The sequence below is a fragment of the Pygoscelis adeliae genome, unplaced genomic scaffold, assembly GCF_000699105.1.
Source record: "Pygoscelis adeliae isolate BGI_AS28 unplaced genomic scaffold, ASM69910v1 Scaffold74, whole genome shotgun sequence".
NCBI lineage: Eukaryota > Metazoa > Chordata > Aves > Sphenisciformes > Spheniscidae > Pygoscelis > Pygoscelis adeliae.
The window spans coordinates 878,070-894,147 of record NW_008824665.1 but is presented as its reverse complement, the minus strand read 5'-3'; the positions used below and the strand labels follow the sequence as shown (position 1 = coordinate 894,147).

At 44.8% G+C, this 16,078-nt stretch overlaps 1 protein-coding gene across 1 annotated transcript in view; it reads right to left on the bottom strand.

The window, feature by feature from the left end:
- Nucleotides 1–14,383, bottom strand: part of TPT1 (tumor protein, translationally-controlled 1) — a 23,728-nt gene extending 9,345 nt beyond the window's left edge. The window contains exons 1-2 of the mRNA XM_009322829.1: nucleotides 14,379–14,383; nucleotides 3,434–3,437 (exon numbers count right to left, since the gene is read on the bottom strand). The gene's annotated coding sequence lies outside the window, so the exon portion shown is untranslated. The remainder of the gene's footprint in view (nucleotides 1–3,433; nucleotides 3,438–14,378) is intronic.
- Nucleotides 14,384–16,078: the final 1,695 nt, after the last annotated feature.

The window sequence follows — 16,078 nt, the reverse complement described above, 5'->3', positions numbered from 1 at the left end:
CTAGAAGGAATATGAGTTGGTTTATTTTGCTGCCAGGAAGTTTTAGATTAGGCATTGGAAATGCTTTCCAGTACTGTCAATAGAGAAGCAAGGAATAGGCTGCCTACCTAGTTCTCTGTCCCTGCAGGTTTTTGAGAATAGGCTAGAAACCTGCTCAGGTGAGCTCAGAAAGCATGTTAGATCCACCATGAATGACCGAGAATAGCTGATCCTGCCCCACAACAGAGGGACAGACTGCCTCTAGGTCCTTTCTAGCCCTATTCTGTGTCACCCAGTGATTCTTAGATGAACTATGTGCTGTCATTTACACCTGTTTAGACTGGTTACACAATTGGGATAAAAATAATATCCGCGTATCCCTATTCAGAATGGACAAGAGGGTTTGGAAAAGGGATGTCGTCAGAGAGGAATGTGTTTGTTGTCCTGCATGGCAAGATGGGTCTGCGTGGAAATCAGATGTGCGCAGGCAGAGAAGCATTCAGGTTCTGCAGTGCCCAGAGCTTTAATCCTGGTACGAGTCCCTACTTTAGTCCTATTTAAATACAATGTGGTACAGTCCTTCGACTCAGATTAGATACAAGCTGCAGAAAGGGCTCCTTCCATGCCAAACCTAAGGGAAAGGTGAGCAGGGGTTTAGCTACTTGTGCTTGCCAGGACTCTGCTTAATCTGCAGGCAGCAAAGCCTGGATGTCTCTGCGGAGAGATCTGCTCTTACAGCAGAGTGGAAGTTTTATAAATTCATCAAAAAAAAAAAAAAAAAATCAGTGCACGCCTGGCTGGTCCAATTGCTTTGCAAAGAATGAGGGTGGAATTCATCCTATTTAACCTCCACAGTAGTGATGGCTCACCACTAGATCCCTTTGTTAAGTGAGCTGAATCTGACTTCTCATGGAGCAGCAGGGTCTGCTGCATAAGGGAAGGGAAGCTGGGAGTGCGGGTGGTGGCGAGGCAGGCAGGGGCAGCATCCTCCCCCGCAAGGGCTCAGTCCCACGGTGCCCCAGCGAGGCCAGCGGAGTGGGACCAAGGTCCGAAGTCAAGCCGGGGCTGGGATGAGCAAGATACAGAGCCAGGCCCGGCATGGCTGCAGCCTAACGCAGGCGGGGAGCGAGGGAAGGGCCTCAGCGCAAACGCAGCTGCTGAGATGAGGGGGAAGAGGGTCCCAGCGAGGCTGCTCATGGCTCTGTCTCACACTGTAGCTGGTTTTACTGCAACTTGAGCCAAGGTTGCAACTTCCATCTACAGACACCCCTTTAAAGCTGAACAGCTTTTTTCTAAGGCCAACTGACCTCTCCGCCTAATTTTTCTCCCCGAAGACGTTGAGCTGAACTGTATCCTCAGTTAACTTAGCAATCCCCATAGAGAAGACTCAAAGAAGACCTTCCCCCCGCTAGATCTCTCTGTTTGCCCTCCAGATGTAAGACTTTCTACTTGGGTGCATCCTAGGTACTTGCCCATGCTATCCCACACACCCTGCCACGCATAACTATCCAGCCTTGGGGCAGATCTCTGGATGATGTTCTTAAATTGCTTATTAACCTTAGACAAAACTGAAACAATATTCCCAAGAAATACCAGTAGAGGTATCTTTACCCAAGGGTGTTCAAGATACTGAAAAGTTACTGTAATGAAGGAAGAAACATCATAGAAGAAGGTAGCGATGCTGCCATTCTGTATTTCCTCCATAAAAAACCTCTCAGAGGAGGAACTATAATTGCTAATTGTCTCCACGAAGTGGTACCCGAAGTACAGTAATGGCTTCAGTACAAAGCTCAAGTACCAGATTAAGCTCAAGGCCAGTGTTTTAATAACAAATCTCCCAGGCAAAACATCACTAATCAATGCCACTGGCCACCTGCTACAGCTTATAACATGTGGTTTGTTAAGGTGAACAAAACATGATGCTAATTTACCTTGAAACTGCTCTTTGCCCACTTCAAAAGCAAGCTGTTGTCCCTGCGTGCTGAAACAAACAGAGACTTGAAGAATAAGCCGAATGTCAGATATGATGACATGGTGTCATGGTTGAACCCCAGTCAGCAACCAAGCACCACACAGCCACTCGCTCACTCTCCCCACCCCCCCGGTGGGATAGGGGAGAGACTCAGAAGAACAAAAGTAAGAAAACTCATGGGTTGAGGTAAGAACAGTTTAATAACTGAAATAAAATAAAGTCAAATAGTAACAATAATGAAACCAGGACAGGGTGCCTGTGACATAGGGAGACACCCCACTAGGTGGCGGGACAGGAGCTGGTGGATGGCAAGCAGGGCTCTACTCACCTTGGTAGGAGGCCAGAGCTTTTTCCACTGGTGTTGGTGTCATTCCCATATCACCTGGAATTCCCCAGGACCAGCGCAAGAAAAATTTGATCTTGGGCCTGTAACTGATACAGCCTCTCTGGGCTCCTGGCCAGTTGGATGCTGCACACAAATACCATTCTCTCCAGATAATTAGCATCCCCGTGTGATGAGCTTGGGACTATTGAGTTTTTAACCATTAGAGGGGCTAATCCTGCCATGCGACACTCACTCAGTTGCCATTTTTCAAAATGGCATTTGCTTCACAAATGTTTTGAAGCCTGAACTTGAGTTCTGCCATTTTAATCCATCGCTGCGTGCTTTTTAATTCATTGTTATGCGGTGTGAGCTCTTGGTCTTGTCAATAGACAAATAACCATCAGAAGCACATGGCATGTTAATGGTGTTATTCCTAAAATTCTGGCACTGGATTTGCCAGCAGGTAATAAATAAGGAACACATTCAGTTACGTTTATAAAACAAACCTTGCTGCAGATGCTCCAGGAGAATGGCAGGAATAAAGGTGGCATTATAAGGAAATGGGTAGAACAACCTTTTGGTCTCCCAGCTGTGCAAAGCATCACTTTAAAATACTGTAGGGGAAAGCAGGCAACAGGACTAAAAGACTGCATTTTGGAAAACAGCTTCCTAAACGGCAATCCAGTAGCTCGAATTCATAACACCTGTCAGCTGCAAATACAAACCTGCTATTATTTTCAAAGATCCCAAGACAGATTTGTTATTTATTATTTTCTGGCAAGGATTTTGTGTCTACTATATTCCCCCCTTCTGTGAAAATCAGAAGGGGACCTGAGTGACAAAGGATATGTTGGAGGGTTAGGAGGTATCACCCAGCTTCTGAGTGATTTTGAATTGCTCTGGTTTATATTGTTTTAGAAAAGTACAGCAGTACTGTAGGAGGCGCTATGAAATGGGGAATTTTAATGGAAGGATGGTAGAAGAAGCTCTTTGCAAATTGTCCCCCATAAACGTGCTCTGAGAAAATAAGGGCTGATCTGTTTATCTGCCTGTGAGATGGCTGATAATCTCAGGCACTTTAAGATAAGGGTAGGAAAGGACCTTGAGAGGTCAGTCAGCCAGTCTTCTCGCATCAGGGGGATTAGTTAGACATGGACCACTCTGGGGAGATGTTTGTCTACCTTGTTTTTCAGTTCTCCTGATGATGGAGATTTCCATCCTCCTCTGCAGAACAAACATTTACTGAAAAAGGGGTTGGGGGCTGGGTCCTCCCATTCCCCTGTGAGTGTTGTAAATATAGGCTGGATCATAACCTGTATCAAAGTGGATTTAGGGGTCTGTCTGATGCTCAGATCCCTGTGGAGCTCAGCCTGCCTCATTCTACATGGACACTTGGCTGCACAGTTTCCATATTTATCAAAAAAACTTCTGTATTATTTGTCAGTACTTTCACACAGAAGGAACCAGGATGTTCCTCACTGTTTGGTTCCTTCACTGGGCCAGTGGGCACATGGAAGTCTATCTGCAGGGCCGTGATACTGTAGGTAGAGAGGAGAAATGGAGGAACCAGCCCATCTCATGTATTTCTACCGAGAAGCTTTAGATACAAAAAGCAGTTTAGCTAATGAATACAATTCAGGGCAGAGTTGCCTGAAGTACTTCTGTGAAAAGATAGAGCAGTTCTCAGTGCTGATCAGAAGACTAAACTGTTAATGAAATTTTGAGAAAGAAACAGAGAATAAAACCAGAAACATCCCTGCCATATATATGTCTGTATACACACACACACAGAGTAAAAATATATACACACACACACATAGACATTTTGTATATAACTGCTGTATGCCCAAATGTCAAATGCCATGTGCAGTTCTGGCCTCCCAGTGTCAAAAGGGTGTGATAAAAGTAGTAACAGTACCAAGAAGAGAGCCAAGGAGCAAAATAATAAACTGGAATAGGACACACCAGCTTTAAAAAGAGATCTCTGGGGTGGTGGGTATGATGGCGGTCTTTGAAATTAATGGCGGCATTGAAAAAGTTAAAAAAGGTCAATTATTCACTGCCTGTCAGCATACAGGAACTATGGGAACATCAAGAAAATGATGAGGTGACAGGTTCAGAAGAGACAAAAGTAGGCTCCTTTTAACACCCTGTGCGTAGTTATATTGCGGAACTTACTGCTCGAGGATGCTGTGGATGCCAAAAGTTTAAATTATTGCAAAAGCAGTTAGAGAGTCATGGAAAAAATGCAGAAGGGGCTATTAAGCACTTCTGGCTCAGGAAGAAGCCCTTCAGGCAAGGACTGCTGGAGGCCGGGAAAGTTAACACTGAAATGTTACCTTCCTCTGCATAGATTTGTAGGTTTTATGGGATAAAGGGCTTGGAAAAGATCTCCTGTATCGTTGAATCCCTTCTATGAACTTATCAATCATGGGCAGTCTCAGGGAGGGACATTTCTAGGAAGGAAGAGGGAGCAAGAAGGTTGCGAGGAGGCTAGGGAATCACCTCTGGCTGTTTCTCTGGCCTGAAATAACCCTCGGCGAGCTGTGGGGCCATGCTGAGGTGAGAGAGGACCGCTGCCTGCTCTGCCTCACCAGCTCCCAGCTATGCTAATTGCATTAGCTGCCACCCTGAGGATTTCTCCTGGTCTAATTTTGCTGTCTCATAGTTCTGACCTGGTTTTGGCATTTGAAAGAGCAAGTAAAACCCTCACACGTGTCAGGTGGTTTAGCTGCCATCAGCTTCCTTACTGTTTAATGACTGTGCCCAAATGCCCAGCCGAGGCGGTGTTGGATATCCCTGCGTAAGCGAAGGATTACGGAGGTGCTGCAAGGTCAGGCTGCTTTGTTTCAGCTGTGCCAAGGAATCACGTCCACCCTCTGCAGCCTTTTGGGCAGCCACAGGCCCCCCTCATCTGTCTTATTGTTGAGTTGTTCTGCAATGTGGTCTAGTCCTGTATTCCTCTACCCGTGTCTCACCGGGCATTAAATGACAGCAAATTTCCCATCTGGGACATCCTGACATACGTGCACACCTCAACCCACAAACATTTACATGTCTGCAAGCAAGCAAAGTGCGTCGGGAGATAGAAAAGACATATATGCACATCCAAAGTTGAGTGTACATATTTTTCTCTATTGTAAATGAAAACCACTGTGGCCACGATGCGCACAGTTCCTGCTAGGTCTGGTTTTGTTATTTTTTTCCTAAAGGGTTACGCCGTCCTTCAGTTTTGCAAAGCTCAACGGCATGGGCGGGAGCACAGTACACAGCTGGGAGGCAGCAAAGAAATTCCTGTGTGCCAAAACCGGTGTTTACAGCCCTCTCTCCTCTGCGACGGCAGTCAGTGCATAACCCTCCCGTCTCAGATTCTCCATGCATGAAACGAGGCTAGTAATGTTTATCCACCTACTGTGAGGGTTGATAGAACAAATCATTATTACTCTACGGGGATAGGAAACCAGGAAGAAATCCCATTGAAATAATTAATATATACAGGAGCAAGTGAACGCAGAGAAAAGAAGGCGGCTCGGGGGCGTATGCTCTTACAGCACAAAGCAAATGATTCTCCACCGAGAACAGCATGAATATGAAAACCATGCAACAGATGCACTATGCTGAACATCAAATGTATGTAAATTATTCTGCTTGTCTTTTTGGTGCATTTCCTCACCATTTACAAATGGGTTTGTGCTGAACATCCGAGAGAGAAGCTGAGGAGTTGGTTTTGGTTACAGCGGGTGCTGCAGACGCACGGTGAGAGCGTGCAGGGTACGGTGTGCTGGTGCTGCTCAGAGCTGCCGTCGGCCCCTAAATAGCAGGGTAGAAACTGGCCTCTGTTTTCAAACTCCTCTGGGGCAAGGCAAAGGGGGCGAGCCCCAGCCAGGCAATAAGAGCAATGCCGTGGCAACGGGGACAGTTTTTCTTTCTTTCTATTAATCTGAGTTTATTATCCACTCCTTTGGATTTCTGCTGGCGGCCAGTGCTATTTAAAGACTTGGCTTTTATCCAAAGCCCACACTCACATGCTTCATATAAGAAGTGCAGACAGATAAAAAGCAAATTCTCCATTAGTTCATTGAACAGTTCTGCTGCTGCTGGACACAAAAGGCACCGCTTTGGTTTCTGCATGCAGACCTGGCTTACAAGCAAGCTGCTTCCCTGAGGGTCAGCTTTGCCGGAGGAACAACCTGACCGCTCGTAGGAGCAACGTGTCTGTACTACTTGGAGTTTCACCTAGGCAGACAGAGGCTTGGGGCAGGGATTTTGACTTGCAATTCTTTTTTTCTGAGGATTTCACATGAGAAGTGCAAACACAAAGGCTGAATCTTCTGATTGTTGTGGCCCACTGAAAATTAAGGGTCATGAAAATTCTTCTTCATAATTTCCTTGATATCTGATGATATTCTCCATTCCTGAAAACAACCGTGGCGGTTGGTAGATATATTGACCAAATGTGTTTATTCATTCATAGCTTCTCTTTTGATTTAATGCAGTTGTGACAGATTATTACATATTTCCATAGGTAGGAAAACAAAACTATGGAGATCATGGATATTCAAGAAGGATAGTAAGAACCCAAGATCTTGCCATGATAAAATATTTCAGTGGTGCTGATGCAGGAGTTTGGTCTTCAGAGAGCTACAGGGTTTGTTCTCACAGTGTGGCGTTTGGCCTTCCATCCCCAAGTTACAAAATGTTAACCCTGAAAAGAGAAGTATGAAAAAGGGCTGGGTTTTGGACTGACAGCTGGAAAGCCCCGTGTCCCAGCCCTGCTGGAGCAGTGCTGCTTTCTAGGGTGTTCAGGGCGAAGCTTGTAAATCTGTATTTAGGAATCAAAGGAATTTTCTTCTGATTCTCAGAGGAGGTAGGAGCTTCCTGCGATGCTCAGGTCTTGCTCTTGGCACTCAATTTGGGCTTCTATCTTTTCGTCTCAGTTCCTTTATTCATAACCTGTACCTGTGGGCAGTAACACTGACCACACAGAAGTACCCCGAAGACTCACTACCTACAGCTCAGAAATGCTGTATATGGGATGAGATCCTTTTAAAGCCTCGAGGAAGAAGGCCGAGTATTACAAAGCATGTAAGCGTTGCACCCCCGTGCTCAAGCCCCGTTGCAGAGACGTGAACAGCAGCAGGCACTGCTCCAGCCTCTTTTGACCATCAGTGCAATTTCAGTCCTATTCAGAATTTTGAAGTCCTTTATTTGCCCTTTTATACCATTAATATGAAGGACCTACTAGCTTAAAAACTGTAACTAGGAATAGCTATGGATTTACCAGGAGGCACAAAGGGGAGAAAGACAGACTTGTGCTATCCCCCCAATATTTCAACAATACTGTTATCATCCATGTATCTATCTATCTCAAAGAATTAAAAATTATATTAACATGCATACAATGTTAACTACTGTTAGCTAATAAGTATTTTTTAATATGGAAAATAGGAAAGCTACTGACTGCATATACTGCACACAGGGACTTGCATATATAACCCATGGAGAATGTACTGGTGATCAGATAACTTGAGTCTTTTAACGCAGATGTCCGGTAGAGATCCGAGACGTAAAGACTGTTGAATATATGTGTTCAGGTTTTGTCTGGTGTGTGATGCAGTAGTAATATTAAGATGACTGTAGTTACGTTTTTTAACCATGCAGTTTGCAAGGAGAGAGCTGTGATTTACAGTACAATGTTTTATTTTCCATGCTCTGGCAAGTGACACCATGGCTTTACTTTGACTTAGTTCAAACACAAATTCATATGCTAATAGTGTATAGTAGCAGGAAATGAAGCCAAACAACGATGACTCGCAAAATCTTGGGTACAATTCTTTTATGGTTTCCCACTTGTTTTTCAATGCTTGCTCTGCAAGGAGGTGCATTTCAGCATTTTTAAACTAAGAAAAAGGATGGTCTGAATTATTACTGTGTATGAACACAGTTGGCATAATATTTTAGCTGATGCATCATCATTATTGCCACGGTTACTAATTAACACGTTGAATGTCTCGAAAGTATTAAGGCATAGTAAATTGGTATTCCATAGACAAGGTTTATGTTAACAAATGTTTGTGATTAATTTACAGTTGATATAAAATACAGCACTATATTACCAAAAGTCATGATGCATTTGCTACAGGATCTTATGCGTTCTCTACAAATATATAAACAGCTCTAATTTGCGCTACTCTTCCTAGTTTTCTTGTGATCACACTTTTGTTTTGTAGGTGCTGTATTTTCTCTTTGTAGTGCTTGCAGTAACTCAGACATGAATCCATTAATGCAATTACGGAAGTGTAAAGCAGAAAGCAAAAAGCTTACTTTTTAATACAGCAGCGCAGAGTGACCCCACAGTAAGGTCGTGCTACTTGCACTGGCTCCTATTTGTGGTCAGGAGAGGTCTCTGGGAGCCGGTTTGGGAACCTGGCACAAACTTGCTCTGTCATGCGCTACTCAGGGAAAAGTTCAGACATTCAAATCTGGGCCCAGAACACAGGCAGCAAGAGCCAAGATGCAGTTCTGAGAGAGGAGATTTATGGTATATTTTTACCTGTCCCACAGAGCTCCTGACTGCCCTTTGAAGAGTGTACCTTTCAAAGTTCATGTTTGGAAGCACCTCTTCAAGTATGAAGTAAGATTGGGAGTGGGGTGGAGGTGATGATGATATCTGGGTATGTGGCATTCAGTGATGGCAAACATTTCTGTGTACACTTGATAAGATTTTAAATTGGAGACATACTGGAGCCAAGATAGACTAATGCATAAAACCAGCCAGTCTCCGTCATCAAAAATTCAAAGTGACTGCTATTACACCTTGCCACCTTTGACTCCTCACCCCAATGGCCACAGTCAACCAGAATCAACAGAGCAAAGCCTATATGAGCTCAGAGCAATGTTTGAACATACATCTCTGTATTTACAGTGCAATACTTAACGTCGGCGTCACGGCATGTCTTTAGGCTTAATGTACACTAAAGAGGATCATCTGCTCTATAGACTCAGCTGCACCTTTTGCGGCAGCACCTTAAGCGCTAGTGCACATGAAGTATTTTAACATTACCATGTCTAGCCTAATATTTGAGGATGTGAGGTTAGACCCTCGGTTTAGGATGAGCAGTTGTTAGCATCCTGACAGAAATCTGGGGGACATATTTTGCTCTTGATTTTCATTCAAGACTTTTTTTCCCATTTTTGCCTCCAAAACTTACGCTCTGAGAACTTTACAAAATAATAATCGGCCTCCCAACGCTGCCCTCCGATATAATCAAAGCTCTGGCTTTCCAAGCATTTTCACAGTACACTCCTCACAAGGCTAAGAGAGATCAGCTAAAAATTGGAGGCAAACCTAGGTCCATTTAAGGAGAACAGTATAGAGAGAGTAAGTTCATCTATATTGTACACGTCATTGTTCACTCTTTGCACCTCTCCCACCTAAATTCAGCTCAACCTCCAGCCGCTTTCCTTGGAACATTTTGGCTCTCAGACTGCTGAAGGTGTCAAGAGAAGTAGCTTTCACCAGTAGCACTTTCCTCTGGAACAAGTTACCTAAATGCCTTAATCCTCATGTCAACTATTACAGAACTGGCAGCCCATCTGTTTTCAAAAGATCCCTTATCCTTTTCACTTACAAAACCCCTCTTGTTGTTTCAGACAGTCTAGCACCAGTAAAAGCTTCTGCACAATTTATACATGCTCATTCTCCTCGTGTCTCTTGTCTCAGCCTTCATTTGCACTATCTTCTCTTGTTCATCTATGTCACTCTTAATTGCTTTTTTGTCTCTCTTCTCCCTGTCTTCTTGCTGGCTTTGCATTTGAAATGAAAAGCAATGAAATTTGTAGGCTGGTTCTTTGATTCTACTGGACTGGATTCCCCACAGCCTTAGAGCTGAAACAAGGCCAACCCATCTCCTGCATGAATTAGCTAGACTCTGACTGCATTTTTAGCCGTACTGTAGGAGCCCCTCCGAAGTCCTTAGATGAGGTTTTACACATGGTCCAGCTGGCAGCCTGCAGGCTGCCAGATGGCTGTGCCTTGTTTGCAGTCTCTGCTCTATGACCTTGAAGAAGGTCGGAAAAAGTCAGCGCACTGTGTGAAGTCCAGTGGTTAATGCCACCTCCTGCTCACGCTGCAAGCTAGACAGGAGGCCAAAGGTATTAGGATGTGGCTTTAAAGGCAGGATGCATACTGCAAACCCTCAAATGTTTTTGCTGTGCCAGGTACTTGTGGCTAAGTCCTGTGAGATGTTGAGTCATTCTAATAGTTCAATGCTTCCAAAAAGGCTGAACCCACTGCAAGTCATGCACTTCTGCTGCTTCCGTTACACTTGTGCTGGTGCCAATGTAAAGCCACTTCAGTTCCATCAGCTGGCAAAAGACTAGGTTTTGATGGGTACTTTCTGTAGATTTAGTGAGTTGAACCTGCTCGCGAGTCAGACGAGAGCTACCGCCAGCGTGAGCAAAGGGCCAGAACTGTGTCTGGGAATGGGAGGGGGATGTAGGAAGGTAAGGGAGCATCCTCCTTTGTTGGCAATGAGCTGCTACATCAGTGCTGTTGTGTTGCAGAGCACCCTTGTTGCAGGTGCAAGGCGCATCACTGCGCTCACTGGTGCTGCCACCTAAGGCACGAGTGAGTCCAAAAGCCGTCATCCACTGAACGCCGTATAGGGGAGGACGATGATGGAAAATGGAGGAAGGTGTTTGAACACGTCAGCTGTCACATTTCCCCAGAAGCCCAGCGTGTCTATCACTGCAGTCTGTGCTCGTTCAGCCCCTGGAAGATCACCGCTTTCCCACTCTGTCACGCTTTGTTACTGGAAGCGAGTGGAGATGTGAATTCCTACTGGTGGCTGCTGCTTTTCAGGAGTTTGACGTTGGCAGGGAATCCCAGGGCACACTAAAAGATCCTGAGTGTCTTGTCCAAGATGTGTTTTTCGTGACAGATGACTACCATAAGGACAAAATCCTACAGCTGTTTTCCCCTGCTGTGCAGAATAACCTGTCTTGCTCAAGGTTAACAGCAATCAATCAGCTCGTCTTGGCCAAACACAGTGTTAGTTCTGGGACCCTGGTGTTGTCATGCTGTGAATCAGCAGGCCTGTAAAGCAAGAAAATACTTCCTTCAGAAAGCATCCTGTCTTTTCAAAATCTTTTAATTAAAAAAACAAGTGATGTTACTTAAATGCTTCATTTTATAAAGTTTTGTAAAGTGTATTTTTAAATTTAAAAAGAAGGAAATTATATTCAAACGCTGATAGGAAGAGGTGGGTTACCCAAAGCCAGACTGTGGTAAACAGAAGAAAAGCTGGATTATTTGGGTAATGATTTAATGCAAAGTATTCTATAGACACTATGGCAAAATGATCAAAACTTGGGAATCGGGAAAGAGAATAGTGAGGGTCCTTTAAAAAGTAACAGCACTGAAAGTTTGAAATTTTCCGACATAGGCATTTCTGTGTTTTGATCAACCTAAATCCTGTACTGTGAAGGACATGGCTTGGGGTCACCTGCCACCACATCTCACTGTCAGTTGTCTTGTGTGAGTCACATTCCTGTTACTGTAGAACTACTTCAACTGCAACTCTGCTTTCACAGGATTGTCAAGTGCAAATACGTATTTCCCCCAGCAGATGCTTCCTACTATCCCTGGATATTGAGTACTGCCAGGTAAGGTGTGTACTTAAAGTGGCAGAAAACATACCGTATGTACCATGTTCTTTGGTGTCACACCGACCTCTCTGTCCTTTGTTCAACATTGAATCATCTCCTCTTGTGGAAAAGGTTAGGCCGTATCTTACCCCATGTGCTGCCTGGTTTTTAGCAGGGCATAGAAACATGTTTGCTTTTCTTTGTGTTGCATCTACTAGCATTCAAATTGGCATAATTTCTTCCAGCTGCGACTTGTTTAGCTGCAGTGCCATGTTGGACAAAAGCCTCTGTGAAGCAATTGTGACTGCTCTGTATTTGGCAAGCGGTCAGAGGACAATAGCCTACTTCTCAGATTGCCTGTTAAGGTTGGAAAGCATTGTGTAGGAGTGAAAAGCCTACTGTAGTGCCTTCCTATCTGAGAATCTCTAACAGCTTTTCATTTGCTCATTCAAATAACATCAAATCCAACACCGTGACACACATAGAAATTATTATCTCTGTAGGGAGTCTCAGAAATGAAATCAATTTCCCAGGACCTGCTGGAAGATTGCAACACTTTCAGAAAATTTTGTCTGGATTACAGGTTTACATTTACTAGAATTGCCTTGCTGGGAACTCATGCTGTATGACTCCCTCGGCCACTCAAAGCCCGGAACTATCCTCAGTTCCTTCACCCTCAAAGCCCGGAACTGTCCTCAGTTCCTTCACCCTCTACACATTAAAAGCAAATAACATGCTCCTTTTATATCCACCAAACTAGGACACGATGAAGACCTTTGTCTCTTGCCAATGCCAGAGCCCAAATCAGATTATCAAAAAATATTAACAAAAAGGCTGTGAAATAGCATTTACTGTTATTCCTGCTTTCACTTTCCTTTCTCCTTGAACTCTGCACAGCAGAGTTTGTTACTAAGTTAGAAGCTGTAAAACGTGTTGTCATTGTATGCCTGTATGACATATGCTAGAAGCTGGAAGAGGAAATGTCACTGAATTACAGAAAAAAGGGCTGGAAAGGTCCTTGAGAGTCCATCCCTATGCTTGGGCTGGATAATCCAGACTGAAACTACTCCTGAGAAACAGCTGCTTAACAGTTTTTAAAAGCTTGTGATGACGAAGGCACTGCAAGCTCCCCAGTCAGTCTCATCTAGCACTGTCCACACCGCTAGAAAGTCTGTGCTAATGTCTAATACAAGTGGGGGAGAACAGATAATTCCTCTGTGTGGCCACCTTTCGGTCTTGAAGATTATGTTATCCTCAATCATCTTTTTTAAAATAAACAAGGCTACTTCTTTCAATCTTTCCTTGCAGATCGTGTTTTGTATCCCTAGCCTTATTCTCCTAACTCCTCTCTACAGCCCTCCTGCAATGCATCACATGTAGCTGGACGTGGTGCTCCAGCTGAGGCTTTGCCCCTGGCAAACACAATGGAAGGACTATTTAAATCGTCTTATATTTTTACACATGCTAATAGCATGTTGAGTGTTTATTTTTTACAGCAAAGTCATCTACTGTAGTACGACTGAGGGTCAGATTAACTCCTTCTCAGACAGAAAGATGAGAAGGCTGTGCCAGGGCAGGGAGCGGTTGACTCCCATGTGCCAGACTTCCTTTCATCGTGCAGCCAATGGGACATGAACAAAGCAAATGAATTATGTGACTAATAATTATGAAAGTTTCCAAGGGACAAAGGAAACTTTCCAGTGGTTACAACTAGTGACAAAATGACAAGGCAGTTTGAATAATGCCCATAACCATCTGGGTCACTTCACTAACCATTCACTTAAGCAGTAGGACACTAGGCAAACTGTCTTCACCACTGCAGAGAGACAATTTTCCATTGTAAGTAGCAGTGGCAACAGTGAAACAAGAATCAATGCACAAAAAGCAGAGCGCTCTGGTAGAATTGTTTGAGGGTGGCCCTCTTTTGTTAGAAAAGAAACACAAAAAATGTGTGAGGAAACTCAGGAGCAGTAAGGTTAGGGGTCTGGGAACTAATTAATTAAACCTCAGCCCTACACAGCCCAGCAGGAGAGAACTGGCTTTTGGACAAAACTGTTGTAAGACTGTGTAACCAGTAGCACACCAGCAGCACATGGATCGTTCAGAGACATGTGAAAAGATGCTGAGCACCAAAGTCAACTGCTGATATGGCACTGATGTCAGGCTCAAGGCAGCTTGCCAAAAATAGTCTGTTGGCTGTTGATAAAAGCATTACGTATCTCGTAGTATGAATCAGGTTGAAAATACAAGAAAAGAGGTTACTCAGAGGATCCATCCCAAAGTCACTAGAATTAACAAAAGTTACCCCGAATTCCTCTTTATTCAGAAGTACATGGCCGAGTACTAACAGGTACTTAAGAAATGTGATCACGTGCAAGCTGTAACGTGTGAGCAGGAACCGGTTTGCATCAGAGATAATAAAAACCGGCTGCCGGCGGAAGGAGCTGGCCAAACTCCAGGGACAACTTAAGGTCAAACTGGAACTAAAGTCCTTGTTAAAAGGAGAGAGAAATTTGGGAAGTCGGGAGACAGAAGTGGCTGTCCTGCAAAATCGCTCAGCATTAGAATCAGTCCAAATGATCTCCGTGCAAAAAGAAAGGAGCTGTTCAAAGTTTACCTCAAATAACATCCCCCCCGCTGTAGATATAAAACCTGGAATGTACTAGACAGTTACCAGAAGTTCCAGGAGGGGGTGTGAACATGAGTACCAATTCTGAGGTGTGAGTTTGTACCCACCTTTCAAGAGGCCCATCTGCAAAGATAACTTTGCAACACTGCGACCGGAGCATGAGCTCTGTGGGCTGCCCATGCCCTAACAAGTGAAATGTAAAATTTCTGGGAGGTCTGCGATGGACTTGGATGGTTGTAGAGAACTATTTTCACTGTATGAAGCATTTACAGCACACTGGGGCCCAAATTTTTAATTCCTTATGTTTTACTGACAGATTCATGTTAAGGCCATAGCCAGCTTCTTAATGAGAGCTGAACGGGCGTTATCCCCTTCCTCTACCAGCCGGTAAGCTTAAATAGAGTTTCTCAGCTGACAGCCTTGCCCTGAGATTAGCGAGGGGAGCAATACCACAGGATGTTTTGACCTTTCAGGGGTAAGGCATGTCGTCCGCTTGCGAGGCCGCAGAGTGACAGCGGCAGCAGGGCTGCACCAGGAGGGTAGATCCTACAAGCACCTGGGGGTAGGTCCTACAAGCACATCTGGCAGCTCTTCGGTCAGAAAGGGAAAGCGCCACGTTGCCAGACAGGCTGCCTTTAGGGACAGAGGAAGAGCTAATTTCAACTATTTCACAGGGAGTCCTGGGCTCTGAACCCAGGGAACGGACTAGTTCTGGTTCTCGTCCAGTCTTCATGGACTGGGCGCTGCCACTTGTACAGCGGCTGAGACATGCCCTTTTGGATAGCCCCCATGTTCCCCCTCTGGCCAGGCAGCATTATGTCCTGTACAGCACACTGTGATCCTTTTGGAAGGGCACTGGATATACATTTACAAAGCAATGTAAAGCTTACATACCGAGTGCCTAATTTCAGCATTGGTAATGCAAAGAAACATAGAATTGCACAAAGTTGCAAAGCAATAATAATAAAAATCACCTGTGGAACTATTTTGTCAAAAATATTCAACGGGTTATTTTAAAGAGCAAAGTAGATTATTTAAACCCACCCTGCCCCTTTCTGTTCCTGCAGAGCAGATATCTAAGGTTCCTGTACCGATTTAAGGAAGCTTAACCCAGATACTGCTGTCGTGCCGCCAGGCAGCACAGGCGGCCATACAACTGTAAACCGAGGGACAAAATCAATGTTGTTATAGTTAATGATGAGGAGAAACCCTGAAGGGTGAGTGACCTGTTCGTTAACCGAGGAGCACTGAAATACCTGACATACCTGTTCCAGTCTCCTGGGGCGGGATTGCTAGTGGAAAATACCAAACTGCCCCCGGCCCCCCCCTCCAGCCAGCCATAAGTCTCCCAAGGCCAGCGGCGAAGGGGGACTTCTGACTGGAAGGACAGGGCGGTTAATTTTTTCCCCGGTTTATTACAGGCCGGCTCGGCGCCCCCCGCAAACCAAGCCTCCCCTCGCGGCCGCGGCTCCTTTAAATCCACCCCTTCCACTCACGCACACCAGCCCCCGCCGGCTCCTCCCCT